We start from the raw sequence: 11642 nt of genomic DNA on the forward strand, positions 1-11642 counted from the left end.
CAGTAATGTTATTTGTTTTTCATGTACCTACCATTTCAAGATTCATTATCATAACTAATTTTTTTAATTATCATTTCTTCATTGTTACCATATTCATGATGGTCTCAACATTAGAAAATTTCCATTTCAGAAGCGTATTTGAACAATATAAAATGATGTGTAGCTTTTTTAAAATGCTTCTGATATTGTTTTGTGACATTTTTATTTGTACGATGAATGGCAGAATCCGTAATCCATATTAGAAACTTTTTCAGTGGCTTCTCAAAAAGAAAAAAATTCTTGATAAAAGTTGCTGCATCCCCAAACTAGAAGAGCAGTTATTTTTTTTAATATACAATAACATTTTTCAGTTAAATTTTTTGAGAAATCAGAAAAAATTGTCTGGATTACGAATTAAGTCATTCACAATACAAATAAAAATATTACAAAAGAGTATTAGAAATATTTAAAAAATTACTCACACTATACTGTTTCAAAAACGCTTCTGAAATGGAAATTATCTAAAGTTGAGGGCATTATGAGAATATGGTATAAATAAAATTATTATGTTACTCAAACATTTCAGAAAATATACTGAACTGAAACGTAAAACAAAAATATCGAGTGCATAAATGGAACATCAAAAGAATGTTACTGAAACCAATTTTTTGAAACGTTTCATTGGAAACGTATTTTGGGGAGGACATCTTCGGTTTCTATTGGATTACCAGAACGTTGCATGGATTTTTTATGAAACGTTTCAAGAAAAATGGAAACGTTTCTGGAACATGTCAGAAACTGAAAAATGTTTAGTGGGGCCACTTTGAAAGTATGGATGGGAAGCTTAGGGGTCTAGCTATTCCCCCCTATAAATATTGGTGCGTTATCTTTCTTACTATAAAATACTCATGGTTTGAAGCTAGTCACTGTTTCTCACCATTTTTTTGAAAAAAATAAATATCTTGAAAACGGTTAATTTTAGGAACAGGGAAATTTCAGCGTTGTTTATAAAATCAATGAAATCGAGTCTACATATGGTTGCCAACTGTTTTTTTATCTTTTTTTAAGGACGATTTTGTCAACAAAGCTAGATTCTAACAAAAAAAAAATCGGGACGTTAATTCAGAATAGTATTTATTCAATTTAAATAGGTAGTTAACATTTTGCTCGCGTGAACCTATAGAAATATATACAAAACAAAATAAAGCTATAGGAAATATTTAAATGACATTGTGAACAATAAAAATATCTTTATTCGAGTTATTATTTTTTTTTAGTCTAAAATGAGCTTATTACGTAGTTGAATAAAAATAAAATAACGCTAAAACCTATTTTACAACTACCAGAAGCTTGTAATCAGCTGACCAAGAAAACAAATTTTCAAATGTTTTCCGCCACCCATATCGTCCGATTAGTTTTCGGGTGTGACACACCGCACAGCTTTGCATAAGTACAAATTGCCTTTCAAAATTCCTGCCCGCGCAAAAAAACGCGACAAAAAAATGTTCAACTCTTACTCACCCTTACTTTTCCGCTTTACGGTCTGGCCGAAGAATAGCGTGCAAGCGATCAAGGTTACCTATACGTACAGTTTGATTTTTTCCCGGGCAGGTGTTCTCGACTCAGTCAAGTACAATAAGTAGGTAGTCCGCGAGAAATCGTTCTGCTAGAAACTAGTTCCCGCGGAACCGTTTTTTGAAATTCGTTTTTCTTCGTTCTCATATAAACTGAAAAATTAAGTGCATCAATGCAGAGTTACGTTTGAATTGTTTGTGCTTTATTTCATCTCTCTGTATTCGCTACAAGAAAACAAATACTATCGGTTTAGTAAGTAGGTAAGTAGGTAACCCTTTAAAGTCTTAATGATGCATAATAAAACAAAACTATTGTTATAAGAAGGCTGGTAAACAAACATTTGAAGACTTGCGCTACTTTCTAAGCCAAAGTACTTCTAAAATATTGTATTTTGTAGTAAAATGTATTGCTATTCGAGAAACAAGAATATGCTTCGAAATATTACTATAAATCATTTCAAATTATTGTTCTAATATTTAAGCAACCATCGATAATTACTTCTCTTTGCCATAAAAAAGAGATCAAATTTCTTTCACAACCATTTGGCAAGCCTAACGATGTAAGCCTTACACAGCGCAACCTACATTCCAAATTTGAGCTAAATATCTCAAAAACTGCAGGAGCTATAAAGAAAAAACGAAAAAATGAAATTTCAACACCCTGTTGATCGGAAACGAAGCGTTTGCGGATTTACGTTTATATGACTTTAGTCATGAAATAAGGCAAAGAAATTACCCCCTCCCTTTTGCTTTAACGGTTCACACAATATTTTGGTTTATTTACTGACCTTCCGCAATGGTTAAAGACACGATTGCCATGGAATTAATTTTACTAAACAGGTCTTTAAGTATTTCCTTTTAAGAAAAAAATACTGTCGTATAAAAGGTCTCTTATAATAACCCCACAGTTTTAAACGAGTATTTCTTATGGCGTGATCATTGGCGTAGCTAGACTTTTTGCTTGGGGTGGGCCCAGGACTGCAAGCTGTATTGAGCGTATAAAAAAATAAGATTTCGCAATCAGCAACTTGTCGAATATAATTTCAAAAACCTGAACACGGTTTGATTTCATTCTAAAAAAAAGGTCACGCAGTCAGCGACTTACCGCGATATGACGATAATATTAGATCTTTTTTCTGGGGTGGGCCGTACACACCCTGATGCTCTCCCTTAGCTACGCCCATGATTATAATCAATATAGGGTCAAATGTAAAAAGTATTAATTCCATAAAATCTAATTCATATGAATTTAAGTGTTTTATAGCCATTATACTATCTTTATACAGGATGTTTCGGTCAATGTTTTTATAATGCCTTTTTTTCGTATCTTTCACTTTTTGGTCCATTTGTCCTCTTGTAAACTCAATCCGTGGATATACTGTATATATAAATATATGCAATGTATACAGGGTGTCCCAGAAATAAGTACCAAAATTTGAAACCTTTGTGGTTCGCTTCCAACAAACTTTCTAAGTACAGTACTGCTATGAAATATTCTAGCAAACATGCAATAACGTTACAAAGTAAAATAACGTAATTAAAATAAACGCAACTCGGCTAAAGTTTAATGTAAAGTTTCTTGTTTAGTGGGAAATCATTTAACTCGTTCGTTGCAGTACTCAGTTACAAAAATGCTACCAGTGACGATAATCCTGAGGCAATAAAAACTGAATTTTTGATACATTGTGCTGTAAAGTCGTCTACGACAAAATTTGGTTCTAGGATTATCTACAAAATTATCCAAAAGTACATCTTTAAAGTTCGCTATGCGATTCATTATATTATTGCCAGTTCATATGATTGTATGATTCATATAAATCCTACGAACCTAAGAGTTCTCAAGGACCGTTTCTAAAACCCGAAATGATGCACAATCACAACTGTTAATACTTCATTGCATTAATCAACATTCGCATACATACTTGGATATTTTTTTAATCCATAGCCGACCCGTTAGTTTTGTTTTAATGAGTAAAACATACTGGACAACCGTGTCGGGTTTCGAAAAAAAAAAAAAAATAGACAACAGTTGTATCTAAATATATGGTTAAAACTTTGGTACTTATTTTTGGGACACGTTGTATGTCATCATCGCCAAGGAAATACAAAAGATGTAGATATATCTTTACTAAGAAATAATTCTATAATTAAAAAGAAATCACCCAATTTATAGCAGGTTTACAACATTTCCGATTTAATTTAACTAATTTGTTTAGCAAAACTATTAAAAACAAACATATTTTTAAAAAATTAACACATTTATTTTGTTCGTACTCGAAGGAAATTATTCCATACTTATGTTACACACTTAGCTATATCTCTGATTTTGCTGTTAATTATATAATAAACCTCGATAGTATTATACATATTTTTATAATTACATTGACGATAATGTTCTGTCTATAAAAGTTTTCTTATTGTTAGTAATCCTTCAGATTTATGGATAATTTGCTCGATAATTTGGTAAATAAAATTGTAATTTATAGTTTATATTATCATAAGTAGATGCCTATATTATCTGATGCCTATGTTTGTAATTTTTAACATAGTTATAAAAATTTTAATGAAATAAGTATGATGTAAATTTAAAAGTTATAATCGATTTATTGCACCTCCAAAGTGACGAAAATATTTGTGGTATGATTTATATAGAAAAAACAAACTCATATTCAAATAAGTTTGTTTATACATATATGTATATGTATACATGGTTTGTTTTCTTTTTAATGGTATTTATTATTCGCCATTATGATTTAAATAACATTGTAAGGTTTAGGAAATCAGACTGTGACATAATGAAACGAAAACACTCTTTTCAAGATAAATCACACTAAATGATTGTTTGTATTGTCAACATGTTTTCAAGCAATGCATCATGTTAATTTTAACTCTTTTTTTGTACACTATTTGGTAGTTTTACATTTATAATACAGGGTGATTCGTGTGGCAACTTTACAATATGGTGTTTCTATACAAAATTGTCTTGCTTAACCGATAGATGTTGCTCAAGTTGACAAAACATTTTAGGTCTTTTTTTCAAATAACTTTAAAACGCTTTGTCCGATTTTAGTGAAATTCAATATGTAAACACCTGCGTATAGATGTCGCTTTTCCACGTAGTAACCGAAGTAATTACATCTACAGAAATGGGAAATATACCCCCACCCCTAAGCAAATATTCTCGTATTTTTTTCGACAGGCCTTACAACGTCAGTTATTATTTTCATATGACGGCTATTATAAAGTTGTTCCTTCTCGTAAATTGGTTGTATTCCTAACGATTTTCCCATAATTTATTATTTTATTAATCGTCACAAACGTATTTTTGATACATTTTGATTAATTACCTTAACAAATTTGATTTATTTGATAATAAAAACGAAATAATATTTCGTAAAATCCAGACACTTATAGAACTCAAAAAATTTAAAAAATAATGATCTATATGCCACTAACCTCTATACATTGTTTTTTTTTGAGATACAGGGCGTCAACGAAATTTTAGTCAAAACTTATCCAAAATTTGGTAGTGGTGCGTTTTTGTTGGTATTTGTCCATCTGTCGGAGTTCGCTAATTACTATCTGGTGACGTTTTAAAGTCTTTTAGGTAATATTTGGTACTGTCGTCTTTCATCACTTTTCCGTTGGCGTATCAGATATTTGTGCCTCACGTTGGGTGCCATGTCATCCTTTACAATTCTTCCTTGGCGCTTCGGACATTTGGGCCCACGTTGCGCGCCATGTCGCCTTTCACCATCATTATTATTACTTTGGCCATTACCTATAATATGGGGGGAACGAGCATTTTTACCGAACTCCCCCTGTATTGCTCGGTGAAAATTTTGGAAACATAGACGAAAATTGCATTTTCCGCGCCGTGCTTTCTACTTCTCGTGCAGGTTAGTTAAATATTTTTGCCGACGTTAGATGTAGCGCTTAAACGAAACAACTTGGTGTAGACACATAATATTTTAGGGTTTTCTACTTTGTAAGGTAATCAAAACAAATACTTGACAATGTAATACCTGTACCTGTACCTTGTACCTGTATGTAAATGCATGTTAGAGAAAAAATATGTTCAATTAAGTATTTTATTTGTTCAAAGTACCTACTTGATATGTTATTTTATAGTTAGTAGGCACCTAAAAGTGAAAATCTTTGTAATGGTTGATTGAACAATTTCCTTGAATTTCACTAAAAATCTGTATTTATAGTTATACAGGGTGTTTCGCATAAGAACCGACATGGGCATGTAGGGAACCCAAAATGTGGTGATTTAATGCAACTTACATTTGTACTAATTGTAAGCTGCACTCCTGAGAACTTATAGGAATTGAAAGTGGGGTTTCAAATGATGATGCACCATTAAAATGTAACAGAATATTTTAACCCGTTGGCGGATTTAAACTATTATTACTTACTTTATTTTATGGGGAATTTAATTCTTAAACTTTTCTTGCTCTTGTTAATTTTCATAAAACTTTATTGTTTTCAACAAAAACACGAATAACTAATAATACGTATTGTAGCTGTTATTTAAAATACTTATAGAAAATACAAAAGTATTTGATTTGAAGATATTCAAGTTATTTTAACTAATAATTTGAAAATTTAATGCGGTAAAACACAAAACTTTTTTGTTACAACAAAATACCCTTTCAATTTTTTCGCTACAACAACTCTAGCACTAGTTGAATTATATTCGTAGGACATTATTTCCTGTTTAATCGAAAACAATTTGTCACTGATAAAAAAAATAATCGTATTGCTATATTCCGTGAATAAAACAATTAACGATGGTATAAAAACTGTAGCACAGCATAAAAAACATTTATGCTGTGGCTGTAGTCCGTATATAGATGTTTTCAGTAGCCTTAAATGTTTCAGTATGATTATAATTAAGTAATTTTATAACATTGTTAGTGCTAGAATATTTTGAAATATACAGGGTGTCCAAGAAAAGGCACGAAAGACAGGGTTGCGTCCTACTAAAAAAATATAGATAAAAGTTGTTGGATATTAATTTGTAGAATATCATAAAGTCTATAAGATGGTGACCTTCTATTCGACCTTGACTTTAAGTTGCAAGGTCGAACCTAGGTCAAATTGGAAATATTAAATTGAACAGCCTGTATTTTATGCCAGGAATCGATAGAGCTCTAGATTTTACGTCTGATCAAAAAAAACTTTTACCAATATGTCCGGGTATACAAAATTGGGTGTTTCATTTAATATTTTAATAATATTTTGAAGTTGACCTTGGTTTGCCCTTGAAAGTTAACGTCAAGGTTGAAACCAAGGTTACCGGTATATCGGTTTCTTGATAATTAACTGAAAATTTTAATATGTCCTCCTTAATATTCAGATGCATTTTTAAAGAAAAATAAATCAAAATTTAAATTTTTCCGAAACAGTTTTTTAATATGACCTTCAAATACATTTGAAATAAAAATATTACTTATCCAAATTATTAATATAAAAAATTGCTACAGTTGTAGTACTAGGCATCTTTTTATAATAAGCTTTAGAAAGGTGAGATAATTTTTATGTTGAAAAACAACGCTATGCATAACTACTGATTACATTTCAAGGACACCACGATGATTTAGTTTTCCTTTTCCAATCTATTATTATAATTATATGACGAATGTGTAACAAAATTTATGTATGCCTACAACACTTTTTTTTGCTTCAATATTAATAAACATGAATAACTTAGAAATTATTATCCGTAATGTAGCCGCAAAAAAAATATTAGAGTAAAAGGTAATCACATAAAACAGCAACGTCATGAAGTTATATAAATTCAACTTGCTCTTGCCAAAGAAATAGAATAATGAAAGGTCGGAAAAAGGGTAACCTTGGATGTAGATATTTACATCATTAACAGAAAATAACAGAAACTGCATGCATTCATATAATTACTAATTAATTACTTTAATGCTAGGACATGAAACGATTATTTTATTGTTCAGCTAAATTTATCTACACAAAGAGCGGATTCTGTAATAGGGACACGCTATTTTTCTTCTAATAAAACTGCGTATTTCACAATTTACGTTTTAAAATATTAATATAATTAATGACAGTAATTATCTGTCTTAAAGGTGCAAAGTTCGCAGTTTTTAGGAAAAAATATTTTTAAATAATGGAAAGTGTTAATAAAATATGTTAATTTAAAATTTAATCAGTAATTTGAATGCATTTTTTTACTACAATAGACCTTTTTCGCTAGTCTCCACTTCACATTTAATTAGTAATGAATTAGACGTCGTTGGAGAGGTGTTAAATGATATTTATTTCACAGTTAACATTTCCTTAATTAAAATTAAAACGTCATTAATATAAATTAATTAAGAAATTTATATTCACATTTCAATAAGGGGGAACTGATCAAATAAAACGAGGACTTGTTACTTATTGGCAAGTTGATATTCCATGGTACTATAACCAAAGTATAAAGCGTACCTAGGCCTTGCCCTTTCAGTCATCGCTATTGGTCCGTTTAAAAAATTCTAATCTCTGATTGGCTCTATAGAATCCATTGCATCCAAATGATGAACAAAAGACACGAAATAGTAAGGTAACAATTTTTTATGCACGGTCCCAGTCTATTTCTTTAGAACGTGGTGGCATTTGTTTACATTTGCGCAATTTCTATTTTCTTTGGTTTGGAGTTACATTTAATCATTGGTGCATTATCTGTATCAGTCAGGTCCTTTTCAATTTTAGTTGAAATAAGATAGTGACAATATCTATTTCGCAAGCAAAGGTGCAACGAAACAATTTCTTTAAAAAAATTAAAAATCTCGTATTTATACTGTCCTTTTAAAAAAAAAGTTCATGTAAACATATATGTATAGATGCGTTGTTTTCGATTTACAGAGTGTTCAAGTTTAAAATGAGGATTGATTTTTTATTCGTAAAACGAAAACCCCTTTTTAGACTTTGTTGAACAACTTGGCAACTTTGTAATAATACTCATTTTCTCACATAATTTAATTTGTCCTATTTTCTCCAGTGGCGTCACAACAAGATACCAGCTTGATAAAAATAGAAAAAAATATGGTACGCCACTGCTTTTTGGTTTGAAATTTTTCTCAGATTTAGCTATCAAATATACAACTTTTTTTTTTTATTTAATTTTTTTCCTATCGCTTTGTTTAGTCAGAAATAAAACATTTTCATGAATAGGCTCGAGATTCGATTTGCTTAATTTATTTATTTACTTGTTACAAAGTGTGCCGTGAATATGTCTGTATATGAGTTGCCAAGGATTTTGTTGGGGCCTTACATCCTGCCCAATAGATTAAGCGGTCAATTAATTCTTGAATTTTTAACTACCCAGCATGATAACATGCTAGTCGATGTTCCTTTTCAATAAAGAATAGACTCGTTTTTGCAATTAGATGGATGCTCTTTGGTGGTACGAAACTGGCTCAATACAGAGTATCCACAGAGATAGGTGGATCATGGAGGTCCAGTTGGGTGGCCTCCGCGATCGCCTGATCTAACACCTTTGGATTTTTTTGTTTGGGGATTTATTAAGGATGCAGTTTACTCTACNTTAGCGTAAATGTTTTTTGTCTAATTAAAGATAACCAAATTCCTTACCATATCTACGAAGAAAATTTAAATGCCGACAGATATCTTAATATTTTGCAAACGGTTGTGGTGATTTTCTAGATGATCGATATACCTTTAGACCAACTAACTTGGTATCAATTAGACGGGGCTCCACCTCACCATCACAATCAAATCGATCAACAGCAGACTGAAATGTTTGAAGATAGATGAATGAGACGCCTAGGACCGTGAAATTGGGCAGTGAGGTCTCCCGACCTCACTCCATTAGATTTTTCTGTTTGGGGAGTAATAAAGCAAAAAGTTTATTTTACACCCGCTTCTTCATTTTGATTGCTCGAATACGAAGAGCGTTCCATGAATTGCCTGCATCTGAAATAGCAAAAGCGGTGACTGATGGTGTTATCTCTAGAATCCACAAGTGCTTAGCTGTTAATGAGGGTCATATTGAACACATGACTTTTTTAAGTTATTTTTTTTATCTTAATGCATTATTATTATCAACATACATAATTAAAATTGTGTATTACTATGCATCAAGTTGATTTTTTAGAATTCTTCTTAACTTTATTCTGCTCATTGGTGGAAAATTGGGATATGTCTCATTAAAAACTGTAAATGTTCTGTTTAGAATCCCATGGCAACGTCTATGAATAAATAATAATAAATAACTGGTGACAGTTTAGTTGTTTGTTTTGAAGTTTTGCTAAAAATTCCAGAGCTATCCTCGCAAGAAATTACAAGATTTTAGTTGATTACACAAAAATTAGTAGATAACTTAAAAACTAGAAGAGATAGGTATAGGGAACCCTGATACCGTTCGAATGAGAATAAAATTGTGTATCAGAATATAGAAAAACATACAGGGTGTTCCATTAAAAAAAACCCACTTCTGAAGGTTTGAAGTTAACTAAACTCGGCATTAAATTTCTAGCACCCTGTATGGAATTAAGCCCCACTAAACACAAAACGTAAATGAAACGTTGCAAATGAGCTGTTTTACTACACATTTGAAACAACAACTAGAAACGTTGCTGTTTCATTACAGAAATGTAGCACTTGAAAACTTACTTAGTGAAACATAGCCGAAACATTCCAATTGAAGAGACTTTGAAACATTACTCGAAACATTCCCTTTCGATCTCGGAAACGTAACAACGACAAACAAACAACCCTTTGCTTTTGTTTATTTTATGATTCTTATGGAACTTCCATTCGGCATTATTTAAATTTTGCTCTCAAGCCCCATCATTATAGCAAGCGTCAGTTCATTTGCCTTTGTTATATGTACAACCAGACATAAACAGAAAAAAAATTGTGGTAGCATATTTATAACACAAGTCTAGAAAAAATGTATGTTCGTGACTTGCGCAGACCGCGCGTAACAGCCCGAATTTATTTATTTCTCGTGTGCCGTTTTCAATTCGTATTATGTTAGGTGTTAGGTTAGGTTTGCGGTTTGCCTTTACCCGTTTGCCTGGCTTCGTTGTTCTTCATCGTTACCAGGGAGAATAGTCTCCATGATCGTTACTTTGATGCTATTTTATGTGATAATTTATAGTGTGTGCAGTTGTGGTTATTGTAAGGTGCATATAAAATAATGAATATTGATGCAAAATGTTTAAAACGATATGCGTAGAGATTTCGAATTTTGCGTCACATCTACCCAAACATAGTTATTATACCCACTACCTTAATATCTATTAAAGACAAGAGGACAAAAACTGAAAAAAATGGAACATGGAACTATACGTTTCGGAGAACTATTTGAAATACGGAAGAATCAAGTGAAATATATGTCATTTATTTTATATTTTGTACAAATGTTTATATTTGTGTACGTGTATTATAGGAATGCTTAAATAAAAGAGTTTAAGTATACCTACAAATATTTATTTTTTCAAGATATCCTCCTTTTGTATCTTATTTATTTCTACTGTAAAATTTATTATAAAAAGGTTAAATGTAATATTGACTATGCGTAGAAGAAATTGTAACTTTATATTATTTTTCAGTAATGTTATTTGTTTTTCATGTACCTATCATTTCAAGATTCATTCCCACTAAACACGAAACGTAAATGAAACGTTGCAAATGAGATGTTTTACTAACATTTGAAACATTAACTAGAAACGTTTCTGTTTCATTACAGAAATGTAACACTTGAAAACTTCTTTAGTGAAACATAGCCGAAACGTTCCAATTGAAGAGAGTTTGAAACATTACTCGAAACATTCCCTTTCGATCTCGAAAACATAACAGACGAACAACCCTTTGCTTTTTTGCTTATCTTATGGAACATTCGACATTAGTTAAATTTTGCTCCCAATCCCCAATCCCTCTCAAGGGTTAGTTCATTTGCATTTGTTATACAAACAGACTAAACAGAAAAAAAATTGTGCTGGCATATTTATAACAAGAACAAGTCTAGAAAAAATGTATGTTCGTGACTTCCGTAGACTGCGCGTAATAGCCCGAGTTTATTTGTTTCCCGTGATCCCGTGT

At 31.3% G+C, this 11642-nt stretch overlaps 1 protein-coding gene across 1 annotated transcript in view; it reads left to right on the forward strand.

Annotated features, from left to right (window-relative positions):
• The first annotated feature begins 1618 nt into the window (after positions 1 to 1618).
• The window catches only part of LOC108915784 (ABC transporter G family member 23), a 50606-nt gene continuing 40582 nt past the window's right edge, over positions 1619 to 11642 (forward strand). Inside the window, exon 1 of the mRNA XM_018721913.1 lies at positions 1619 to 1814. The gene's annotated coding sequence lies outside the window, so the exon portion shown is untranslated. The remainder of the gene's footprint in view (positions 1815 to 11642) is intronic.

This window comes from Anoplophora glabripennis, unplaced genomic scaffold, assembly GCF_000390285.2.
Source record: "Anoplophora glabripennis isolate ALB-LARVAE unplaced genomic scaffold, Agla_2.0 scaffold1372, whole genome shotgun sequence".
Taxonomy (NCBI): Eukaryota; Metazoa; Arthropoda; class Insecta; order Coleoptera; family Cerambycidae; genus Anoplophora; species Anoplophora glabripennis.